This window comes from Megascapheus bottae, chromosome 9, assembly GCF_031878675.1.
Source record: "Megascapheus bottae isolate mThoBot1 chromosome 9, mThoBot2.hap1, whole genome shotgun sequence".
In the NCBI taxonomy this organism is placed as follows: domain Eukaryota; kingdom Metazoa; phylum Chordata; class Mammalia; order Rodentia; family Geomyidae; genus Megascapheus; species Megascapheus bottae.
In genome coordinates, this window is record NC_143517.1 from 45,808,952 (window position 1) to 45,821,302 (window position 12,351).

General features: G+C 35.5%; 1 long non-coding RNA gene across 1 annotated transcript; it reads right to left on the minus strand.

The window, feature by feature from the left end:
* Positions 1 to 765: 765 nt before the first annotated feature.
* LOC150059127 (uncharacterized) lies at positions 766 to 5,970 on the minus strand. Its single transcript, XR_016536690.1, has 2 exons — positions 5,776 to 5,970; positions 766 to 1,001 (listed from the first exon to the last, which is right to left on the minus strand). It is a non-coding gene; the product is annotated as an uncharacterized LOC150059127 (long non-coding RNA).
* Between the last annotated feature and the right edge of the window lie 6,381 nt (positions 5,971 to 12,351).

The window sequence follows — 12,351 nt, forward strand, 5'->3', positions numbered from 1 at the left end:
TTTGCCAAAAATATCATGCCAAAAATTATTTAGCAATAGAGCCAAGATTGATGATTATAGCAGCACTTTAGCAGCAATATAGAACAAACAGTCTGGAGAGAGGGACCAGTATAAGAAAAGCCATTATACCTCTGCTATATTTCATTTCCCAAGAGCATTCTTTGAAAGTTTAATCAATAATCATTTTATTTGCTTCAGTTCAAATAAGAATGATTTTTCAAAGTTGAAGTACAAAAATCTCAAAAAGAGAAATAAATGGCAGTGTAGTTGAACACTTCATTGTACTACTTACCAGTTATACCTCAGCATACTTGTTAATATTTTAAAATAGATAATAGTGTGTACCGCATAGGATTTTTATAAGATATAAATAAGAATCTGGATGATAAAGTACAATATGGCACATAGTAATTCATCAACATTGTTTCTGGTTTTCTTTTTAGCATGCTGAACATATTAAAGTGTTTTTATCTGTACATTTGGGTCCAACTTAGACTAGTCCAAATACACAGAAGTTTGTTTTCTCACTTAATAATTCTGGAAATAGGCACCTCCCAAAGAGGCTCAGAAATATCAGGATGTTAGTTAATATTTCTGGAAATTGCTTTCTGTGCCTCTAATAACTATCCATGATCATAAGATGCCAACAACATTTCACGAGAATCCATAAAGGAAGTGACCAGCTCTTTGCCAAAGAGCTTTTCCTTAAGTCCAGTTTTCCCAAACAGAGTTGTATACTCATTTGTAAGCCAATAAACAGATGAGACCTATTTAAGAATTTATTCTCTGGGCCTAGGAGATTACCATGAAATACAACTGTAGCTTTGTTGATAAATCAGAAGAAGAGAATGGCAGTAAGACAATGGGTGACCCACTGTTTCAGTTCAAGGTTTCCTTCTGGTCAAGTTTAATAGCAGCACAAAGCTGAATTGTGGCTGTTCATTCTTATTATTTCAATGTGTAGAAAAAGGAGACCAGGACTCATCATTCATTTGGGGCATCTACAAAACAAAATAATGAACACATCAATGTGATAAGGAACTTTAATGTGTACAGGTAGACCCTTTTACTTAGTTCTGTTTTGTTAATTTTCCTTGAATTATCCAAGTACATATTTTTCTTCCTAGCTCTGTTTATCCATAGTTTCTCCAGATGAACATAGTCAGTCTTGTTTGACTGGTAATTATATTACAAACATGTCAGAAAATAACCTCAACCTAGTATGAATTAAATATACAACAAACATAATTTTTATTGTGGAAAATATATTCCTATTTTAGAATTTTCTATAAAGTGATCTCTAAGAGATTTGGCTATACATGTCAAATGGATGGAAATGTAGGTAACATATGTAAATCAGTAAGAAATTAGAGCCATTTTGAAATAACATAATTATTTAGGATCTTGGTTCCTTGAAAATGTAAGGAAAAAGATTAATATAAAGAGTGAATAATGTCTACTCTCAAAATAAGCATTATATGTTAGGGTTATCTTCAGGTTATGTAGTTATTTTGCTTTCTTCCAGGCAGTATTGCTTTGGTATAATGCACACTAGACTTGTGAGTGTCCCTTTACCCCAAATGTTCTTATGGTATCATAGCAGCTGGCAGGATACAAATAATCCTCAGAATGCTTTATGACCATTTTCCTATTTTATCCCTTTTGGGCTATTTCAATCCCACATATCTAGTAATACATTATAACATGATACACCACATAAATCCAAGTCTCTCCAAGACATAAAAATACACTGATAAAGAATTGAAAAATATTTGACATATCAATTTAGTAGAATTGTTTCTTTTCTCACCTGAAAATTTGTAAGCTAAGAATGATTTGTTCTTATGAAATGTTTCACAAACAACTTTGAACACAACATAAGGATGATCATCACAATAATACAGTTTCTATCCAAATAATATGTCGATTCAATTCTTTGATGGACTGAGTATAAGAAAGAGCTGTATAAGTAACTCAAATGACACAATGCTGATAGGATGTATGAACTCAAAATCTAGACAGCAATTTATTTTTATGAGATACTCAGTTGCAAAATGTGTTTGCTAAAAATTAAACCCAAACCCAGGGATAAATAACTTTCAATCCAAGGCTTAATTTCTGATGAGGAGTGAACAGAAATAAAACATCATAGGCCATAAGCCCTGAGAGGTGTGGCCTCTATATTCAGAAACTGTCATCTGTGGTCTTCTAGCTTTAATTGGCCTCCTGGGGCATGTAGAATGCTGCGTGTTTGTCACACTTGTAGAGATCTTGGCATAAACTATTTACAGCTGTTTGGAACCTTCACATACAATAGAACGGGCCTGCTGGGTCTGGCATTTGCTGACACAGCCTTGGAGTCTTGAAAAAGTCTGGCTTCTCTTTTGAGGTTCTCACAGTGAAGGATTTGCAGACTGTGAAGAACACAAGAAGCTAAGAATCATCCTGACCACAGCCAGTGCTCCTTTTCCACTGGGCCTTCAGCAGTTTTAGTACTCTTCCTTGGGGAAAAGGGCAGAGTCTTGGAACATTCCCACCTTGCCTGTTTGAATAACACCTTCCACAAAATAAATTCTTCAATAAATTTCCCAATATCAAACAAAAATATTATAATAGCATATATTACACGACAAATGGCAGAATGGTAGGCTGAGGGCTGAGCCCAGTGAACAAGCAATTGCTTTTTTATTTTTTTTTTCTCCTTTGGATACCCATGGTGTTTCATTTTACTTTGTTTAGTTAATTTGCATTGGTTGCCAATTTTAAAAAATCAGAACATTTCATATTAAAAAATTCCAAATTATTAAGTTCTTCAGCAACAGAGTCTGAGTTCCTGCTTGGCAATAGATAACTAGGGCAGGGTGACCACCCTCTTTGGAGGGATCCCGAACATGTCAGAGCCCCAGGGGCAGGCATTTGCCTTTACCTTCCATGACTGGCTTTACTCAACCTTTTCAGTTAGTTACCAAAATAAGTGGAACATGCCTTTAAAATACTGACTTTAATTATCACCGCCCCTCCCCAAACAAATTCTCAAAGGAACAACAATCCCATTAATAAGTAGGCTAAAAATGTAAAGAGAGACATCTCCAAAGAAGAAATAAGAATGGCCAACAGAAACATGAAAAAATGGACATAGAAGAAATGCAAACCAAGGGCCGGGAGTTTGGCCTAGTGGTAGAGTGCTTGCCTAGCATGCATGAAGACCACATACATAGAAAAAAGCTGGAAGTGGTGCTGAGGCTCAAATGGTAGAGCCCTAGCCTTGAGAAAACCCAAGGACATTGCTCAGGCCCTGAGCTCAAGCCCAAGGCTGGAAAAAAAAAAGAAAAAAAAGAAATGCAAATCAAAACAACATTGAGATTCCACATCGCCCTAGTTGGAATGGCTATTAGCTACAAAATCAGTAAGAACAAATACTGGCAGGGATGCTGGAAGAAATGCTACTATACTGCTGTGCGAAAGGGTAAACTTGGTCAGTCACTCTGGAAAGCATATGGAGGTTCCTCAAAAGACTAACCATAAAGCTCCCCTATGACCCACCAATCCCATTATTGGGCAATTACACCAGTGATAACAAATAGGGCCACTCTAAGGCAACCAGTACAACCATGTTTTTTGCAGTATTATCAAGTATTAAACAAGATATGGAATCAAACCAGATGTGTCTCAGTAGATGAATGGATCAAGAAAATGTGGTATATATACATAATGGAATTCTATGCTTCTATCAGAAAGAATGGCATTGTCCCATTCATAAGGAAATGGAAAGACTTGGAAAAAATTATATTAAGCAAAGAAAGCCTGTCCCAAAGAAACAAAGGCTGCATGGTTTCTCTCACTTGTAATAACTAGAATATGTCTAGGGTACTCTTAGCAGAGGATCACAATAGTTCAGTAGCTATGTGCATTTGTATTATGTAAGAAGATGCTTATTGAAATGAACTCCAAAAAATGGAATTAAGAAGTTTGTAATTATATTTTATTGTTGGGTGATATATAATGCACTGTTTGCAGTTATGTCCATGTTGTCACTGTTTTTGATTTTTGTATCCTTTGTCTTGTATTCAAATTTATCTCAATAGGCAACCACAGAAAGAGTAGCACAAAGGGTAAACTAATACAACAGTGATACTCACTAGACACTATGTTAGAAATGAAGTTTATAAGTTGGGGAAAAAGTAGTGGGGGAGAGGGGGGAAACTGTTACACTGGTTTTTTTTAAATGTACTCATTATCTTACTTATATAACTGTAACCCCTCTTTACATCACCTTTACAATTTTAAATCCACATTAAATAATTAAAATAAAATAAAAGACTTAAATCATAAATATACATAAAGAATTATACAGAACATAGTCACCTCTTACTCTATTTAATGGTGGATAATATATTTTTGCTTTGCATAAGATTTTTTTTGTTTAAAGGAGCAAAACATGCAAATTTAAGATTTGGTATGTTTTGAATTAGATAATCAAAATGGTAGATTTTGTGTAGATTTCTATTGACCCTACTCAATTCTCAATTATCTTTTTCCAACTACACAAAAATCTACCATTTTCATTATCTATCTCATGTTTGCTTTCCTAATGAATTCTACTTTGTCCTAACATGTACTTACAAAAATGTGAATAAGGGGCAAGGAGTATAGCCTAGAGGTAGAGTGCTTGCCTACCATGCATGAAGCCCTAAGTTCCATTCCTCAGTACTACATACTCAGAAAAAGCTGAAAGTGGTGCTGTGGCTCAAGTAGCAGAGCACTGGCCTTGAGCAAAAAAAGTGTCTAATGAGAGTCCCTGAGTTCAGTCCCCAGGACTGGCAAAAAAATGTGAATAGGATCACAACTCCTTGTGATAACTTTCATCTAAAATTCTTCAATGATATCCTGCTGTACCTTACAATGCAATCTGAACAACTTTTTTAATGCGTGATGTCTCATCTCAGCTCTTAACTACTCTATGCTGGATTTTTTTTAAAAATCAAGGCTGAAGCTTTTATCTCTATTGAGAAATACTTAGACATTCAATGTTCTCTAAACTTTTATCACCAGTTGCTCTTTAAAACATCATCCCTTTTTCCCCACACATATTTTTACAGGTTATACTCTTGCTTGTTCACTTGATTTTTAGTAAGGTATATCCTCCATAAAGGTAGTATGCTTCTGTCTTGTTCCTGCCAGTAGCCTTAACATTTACATTGATATGTGACACATAATTCTTGCTGATATAAATTTTACATAAATAATGCATTCTTCCTCTGCCTCATAATTACCAAATATATAAACTTTTCTTTTGAGTCCAATGAATAGAATTAATTATTGTCAGACACTGGAAAACAGTATGAAGAATATAAATAAAGAGCTGGGTTCAACGTTGGGAGTTTGGCCTAGTGGTAGAGTACTTGCCTAGCATGCAGGAAGACCCGGGTTTGATTCCTCGGTACCACATACATTGAGCTGGGATCAATGACTCACACCTATAATCCTAACTAGTTAGGAGGTTGAAATCTGAGGATCAACGTTCAAAGCCAGCCTGGGCACTAAAGACGGTGAGACTTTTATCTCTAATTAACCACCAGAAAACCAAAAGTGGCTTTGTGGCTCCAGGGTAGGGCAGTAGCCTTAAGCAGAAGAGCTCAGGGACAAGTGCCAGGCCCAGAGTTCAAGCTCCACGACAAAAAATAAAATAAAATAAAATAAAATAAAGGTCCTACCTGTCTAGTTATGAACAAACATATATCATTCCACCCAAGTGTTCAGGATATAAGCAAATACCTTCCCATGGGATGGATGGCTTTTTCAGGCGAGGTCTCTGGATTCCAGACTAAGATCAGCTCTCTGAGAGTCAGAGCCTCTTGACAACAGAACTGTGTACCTTCCTGTGGTGTCAATCTGTTCCACAGGTCCAAGTCATTCTCTAGTGGACAACTGTGAAGGATGGAGTCCTGGTGCCTGAAGATTCCTTGTTCCTGGGCCTGAGGAATCAATGCATATACCAGGCAACGGTTTATGTTATGTCTAGGTATTTAAATGTTAATTTTTTTTGAGGGAATGATTCTCTAGGACCTAGATAGAACCAGTTAAGCAAGCCAGTCTTGATTCTTCCTCTGTTACATTATATTCGACCTTGTAACTTTTTCAAAAAGTCCAGAGACAGTAAGTCCATGCTTAAAAATTTAGCATATCACAGAAACAAAATAGACCTCCTTTTCCCTTCTTTCCTATTTGTCATTCTTAATATGTCTCTTACTTTAGACTTTTTTTCATAGTTACAAACTGCCACGTTTTTAATCATCACATCTTCACAAATTAATATCTACTGCCACAAAAGGACTGGATATGAGGCTCAACTGGTTAGTGCCAGCTGTGAGCAATGCAAGCTGATGAGAGCCTGCGTGAGCTCCTAGGCCTCGGCACAAATAGAATGGTCATATATTAAAATTGGGATGTCTGTGTCTCCAAAGGCTTGAAACAAATACCCCATGACATGTTCTTTGCCAGTGTTTCATGCTTAAAAGATCATTGAAAAGTAGAATAATTGACTGGTTTGCATTAATCAGCACTCCTTGTGACCGGAGAAGGGCTAATTGGTTATTACACTTCCAAATACCTGAATGAAATTAGAATTCTATTTAAAAGGAACTGAATAAAAACAGGAGTAATGACTGAAGACAGCCACAGGAAGATACTGTATGTGTCCCAACAATTCCCTCATCTAGCCAGGGTTTTCTGTTTCAGTCTATTTAAATGTTCTTGGTCCATGGGAAAAATACTCTACTAAGAGGAGTCTTCAGCCAGTGCAAAAGTAGGTGGTGGGTAAATGTTCTGGTTTTCTCATTACTAAGACATTTCTGAGGCATTGAAAATAGGTTTAGCAGTAGAATGAAACTCCCTTGTCCTTATGGATACTCATTGCTGTTCTGTATTGCCACAGTTCCCCACAGTACATATCTTTGCTCTGGGTTGTTTTCAAGATCACTGTTTTCAGCAATCAATAGTATCTGCTGCTTTTAATGTAGGTAACCAATCAAGTTACTTATTCCTTTGAACAATTACAACATGGCATAAGTCACTAAAGAACACCTTAAGAGTGCTCCTTTCCTACTCTACTGTACATTACTATGAGAGACTGTATCCTCCAGTACCTGGCACATAAAGATAGTGACTAAATATTGACTATATTAACAGAGCCTACAGAGCCTAGTGTATTATTTCTCACTTGGAGATTCTTCTCAATAAATTAAAGGGGGAAAAAAGAGAAGAAATCACAGTTCCATGAGAAGCCAAGTCATCTCCCTGCCTTATCTCATTTACTGTCATCACTTTCATACTCTTTGCTACAGCTTCTATTTTAGAGGTTAAATATCTGGATTTCTCCAACCAAGCAGGGATGTTCATATGGGATAAATATGCTCCTTATAAGTTAATGTTCCTCAAGACATTTATTTTCTTTACCCATGTCTCAGCATTCCCAATCTCCAAGACAGGTCTTTTAACCTAAACATTGCCTCACAGCTGGCAGATTGTCTCCAGACCCACTGAACTCCAGCACACTGTGAAAGCCAATAACTCATGGGCCCAAAATATGAACAGCAGGGCAAAGAGCTGCTTTTCTACTGCTGCAAGGAAACTTTATTTGAGAAACTAATTCTTAGTGACATATTTAGTATATTCCTATTTTCTACTAAACTTCATTGCCTTATCAGTACAACTAAAACTGCCTTCACACATTAAAATAAAGTAGATGAGATCTAAAAGTCAAATGGCAGACGGGTGGCTACTTTGCATGTGTTTTATTCTTACTGTGAACATTTAAATCCTTTGAGAAAAATATAAATGCAAGAATATTAGTTACTGTTATCCAGTTCCTGATATAGAGTGGTAGCGGGGAAGGGGACAGAAAAATAGGAGAGGGAGCAAATATGGAAGTGCGGGCAAAACTGTTGAAAGAATGGTATTTTCATATTGGTGTGGAACTAGAGTAACAGCACTGTAACTACTGCCAGAATTGGATTAGTTTCAATGTATTAACTGCTGTTATGACTGAGGGCTGCTTTTGACATTTAGTAAAATATAGAAAACAGTAGTGACAGTGTAGAAAAAGGATGGGACTACTTCAAAGATCAGACAGAATAATCTGAGATGACTTCAGGTGGGCATGAGATGAAGCTATGGCTAAGATGAAACTCACATGATATGACTTAGAAGTGCTGGACATAAGGGGCAAGAAAATAACATGGTGCAATTGAGATCTCAATCTAATCAACCATAAGCCAGCTTATGATAGAGCTAAACAGTGATTGCATTCTGGGCTCTTTTCATCCATAAAGTATCTTCTAAAATATCTAATTTGTATTCCCCATCTTTTTCTTTCAAAAGGTCTCCTAATTATGTGATCTTTGGCTCTATAATACTTAGATTTCTTTCCTTTCCAATCAAATTAGTTGTAAGAGATCTCTAAATGGTATCAAACAATAATGCCATTATAGATTTTTTAAAAGTCTGAAAAAGTGAAATTCGTAGAAACAAAAATAAATACAAACATTTTTACAAAAAAGTATATCTTAAAATCTATAATCAAGTGATTTAAGATGCTATCTCCTTCCTTAAAGATACAAGCACATCAACAGAACTATTGTCATAAAATTGAAAATGGCAAACATGAATTTAATGCATATATGCTAACTATGACCATTCTGCCAGTTACTACAAGGGATAATGTATATCTAATACTTAAAAGAATAATATAGTTAGCCTTCATGGAGCCTGCCATCCACTAAGGATGAAATTTACAAAATAAACAAATGAATAGAATCATTCAAAGTTATGATATGTAATTTAATAAACTGAAGTTATTAAGACACAAACTAAACTTCTTTTTATTGCATTGGGCATGAGGTCAAGTAATACATGACAGGAAATACATGTGAAGGCATGAAGTAAAAAGTATCTCTGCTCTCTTTAGTAACGGGAAACAATCAGTGTAGGAAAAAGCAGCACTTGGTCCAGAGACATGGGATGAGTCAAGATCCAGCTATGGCATTCTGAGAGCTTACAAACTAATGTATGTAAATATTAAGGATATGTTGCTGTTGTTGTCGTTGCTTTTGCTAGTCCTGGGGCTTGAACTCAGGGCCTAAACACTGTCCTTGGGCTTTCTCAAGGCTAGTGCTCTACCACTAGAGCCACAGCACCACTTTTAGCTTTTTTTCTATGTATGTGGTACCGAGGAATGGAACTGGGTCTTCGAGCATGTTAGGCAAGCACTCTATCACTAGGCCAAACTCCGGCCCAAGCATATGTTGTTCTATAAAACCTCATTTACATTTTCTGTCTGAAAGCTCTCTCTCTCTCTCTCTCTCTATGTGTATATATATATATATATATTGCTGATTTGTACTTGTATGACAGAAAATTATGAAAGCACAATTCTTAGTGTACTCATAAGAAATATCATAACTAAATATTACAATCTGCACAAAGGAAAACAAATATTCTCACAAAAGAAGGGACTTTGCAAAAGCTGATACATCGCTTATGAGCAGAATAAAGGTAGAATTACGCTAAAAACAAAAGTATTACAAAGAAATGTAAGCAAAGTTATTAAAAGGAAGTAGAAATACTGAAAATTCCTAAGGAATGAAGTAGAACTACATAGAGGGAATTTTGAGTCTATAGAAGAGAAGAAAGCTTATTTTAAAAGTCATACTAGATGTTTCCCTAGAACCCTGAATTTTTTTTTTAACTACTGTCTCACTTATAATTCTATTTTCATCTGTTTCTTCTACAAGGCCACTGGCTCCATAATAAGGGGGAATAAACTCAGTTTAACTTACCATTTTATAAAATGGTGGGCCCATAGTGGATGTTTAGCAAATCCTTGATATTAAATGAATCATGAAGCTAGGCTCAGAAAAAATATTGGTAATAGCCCAAGTGGACGAAAACCTAAGTATAAAACTTGACAGATCTGGGAGTAATGGTGCATGCCTGAAATTTCAGCTACAAGGGAGGCAAAGGTAGGAACATCTTTGTCCTAGGGCACATCTGGGCAAAATACACGGGAACTTATCTATAAAATAAACTAAAGTGAAAAGGACTAGTTTTGTTTGCCATGGAATAAGTGTTAGAATGCTTCCCTACCAAACAAAAGATCCCGTCTTTAAACCTCAGTATGAAAAAAAAGATTTCAATAGGAAGGAAAAAGAAAGGAATAGTGCATCCTATAGATAGATATATCAAAAAATTGGAAATCTCCTTCTCTATCTGAAAAGATAAAAGATTCAGAGTTGTGATTATGCATTAAACTGTACATGTGGCCAGCAGCAAGAAATCAAATTTAACTTTTATGGTAAAGACAGTTGCCATTTCATTTGTTTCTGACTTAATTTGTAAGTACTTTTCATTGTTTACAAAACAGCATTCACCCTTTGCAAGTAAGAAAATGGGAAAGAGTGGTCCCGCAACAGAATATAAATGTAATCACGAATTGTAAAAATAGTATTATTAATTCAACACTGAAGAAGACAAGACTTCAGGTCCAAAATAATCTTACATACTCAGTTAATGTGACCTGTGGGAGATGTAGGGTGACCAGGAGGTGTTGGAATTGGATGTATATATCCATTACTATTTTACAGCTGGGTGATTTAAGAGACCCCAAAGCTAATGAATATCACCAGGAACCAGGAACTCCCTTGATAGCAATGCATACATGTGTAAAATAACAAAGAACCTGAATGCGAGAGCTTATACTCCATCACTCAGTCTGAAATTCTATCCAGTTCATTCAAGCCCAGAAAAATGTGCATGCAGTTTTAGCAAAAATAAGTCCCTCCCTTGGAACAAAATATGAATGTTACCACCAATGTACGGACTTTCCCAGGCAGTTTTTTTTTTCAATTCAGATGTTCTTAATAGTACACGGACACTGTCTAATCAATATATATCAAAGGGCCAACAATAGGATTTGACATTTGTTCTGGAAAATTAAACATATTAATATAAGACCTGAGATTTGCCACAGAGTCATTTTATTAAGTGAAAACTTCTGCTTAAGAATATGAAAAATATTTGCCTGAGGAAAATTTGGAACTTTTTACCCAAGTTAATTTGATATAAAAATTCCAAAAATGAGACAGGATAATAATATATTGCTTGTTTTCTACTGATAATTCTACAGCAAATGAAACTACTTGGGTTATTTGTGTCCTTGTGCTTTCTTTGATACAATTTATCTCACATTAAATCTAACTTAAAATCAATAAACTTTTTAAGGAGTAATCAAATTTAGCTTAAGAAATATCATCAGTTATAGTTTGGGTAGACTGGGGTAATTGACCAACCAGACAGAGTATCTTTCTAGAGAGACTGTGGTTATATTGTGGATGGCTTGTATCTTTTCTTGAGATATTATTATAAAATATCCAGACCAACTGTAATTTTTATTTTCAGCCTAATGCAATAGTTCTCATGTCAAAATCATCATTTTCAAGATTTAATTTTAAAAGATACTGTATCTACCATGTAGCTCTATCCCTTTAATGCATTTGTTAAAATATACTTACCTATTCTGGCCAAACTGGTCAAATTAAAATCCCACGTTGGAAAAAGCACATTGAATGACATAGCCTCTACAGTTTATTCTTCAGTCAAGTGTGAGCTGGCCAGACAGAAGCTAAGTATCACTTTATCTTCTTGTCCTCTACCCAGATTTTTGAGCTTGGATCATTTGAGAAATTTATCCTGGATCCCCTTCTTTTCTCTATCTCTTACTTACTCCAAAAATCTTTACCACTTGCTGGACTTTGAGTAACAGACCCCTTACATAATTTCCAACTTTACTTGGATCTGACCTGCTCAGAGTTTCCAGGGTTATATTTTATACATATGATCAAGGTTATCCCTCTTTTCTAGTTAAACCTTTCATTGACTTCTGTTTTACTTAGAACAAAATTCCAGTTCTTTACCATGATATCTGAAAGGCTCTAGATGATAACCCTTTTCTAATTCTTTATTTCTGCTGCTTGCTCATAGCTTTTTTGATCTTCTTGCTGTTTTCAAGCCTTTAAACTTGTTTCTGACAGCTCTTCTCATGTATTTGTAGCTGTCCTCATGTATTTACCTATTCTCAACCTTTTGATCAAGGTATCAAGACCTTGAGAACTTTCCCCAACAACATTTTGAAAGTCTTCTTTTAATGGTTTGTTTACCTTCTCATTACTCTTTTTTTTTTTTGCCTTGTACTAATGACAACTATTGTGCTTTTGCATTTCATTTATTTTGAAATGTATAGATAATATGAAACTTCGTTATTAAAAAGTAAAGCCAGAGGCCAGGAGTTTGGCCTAG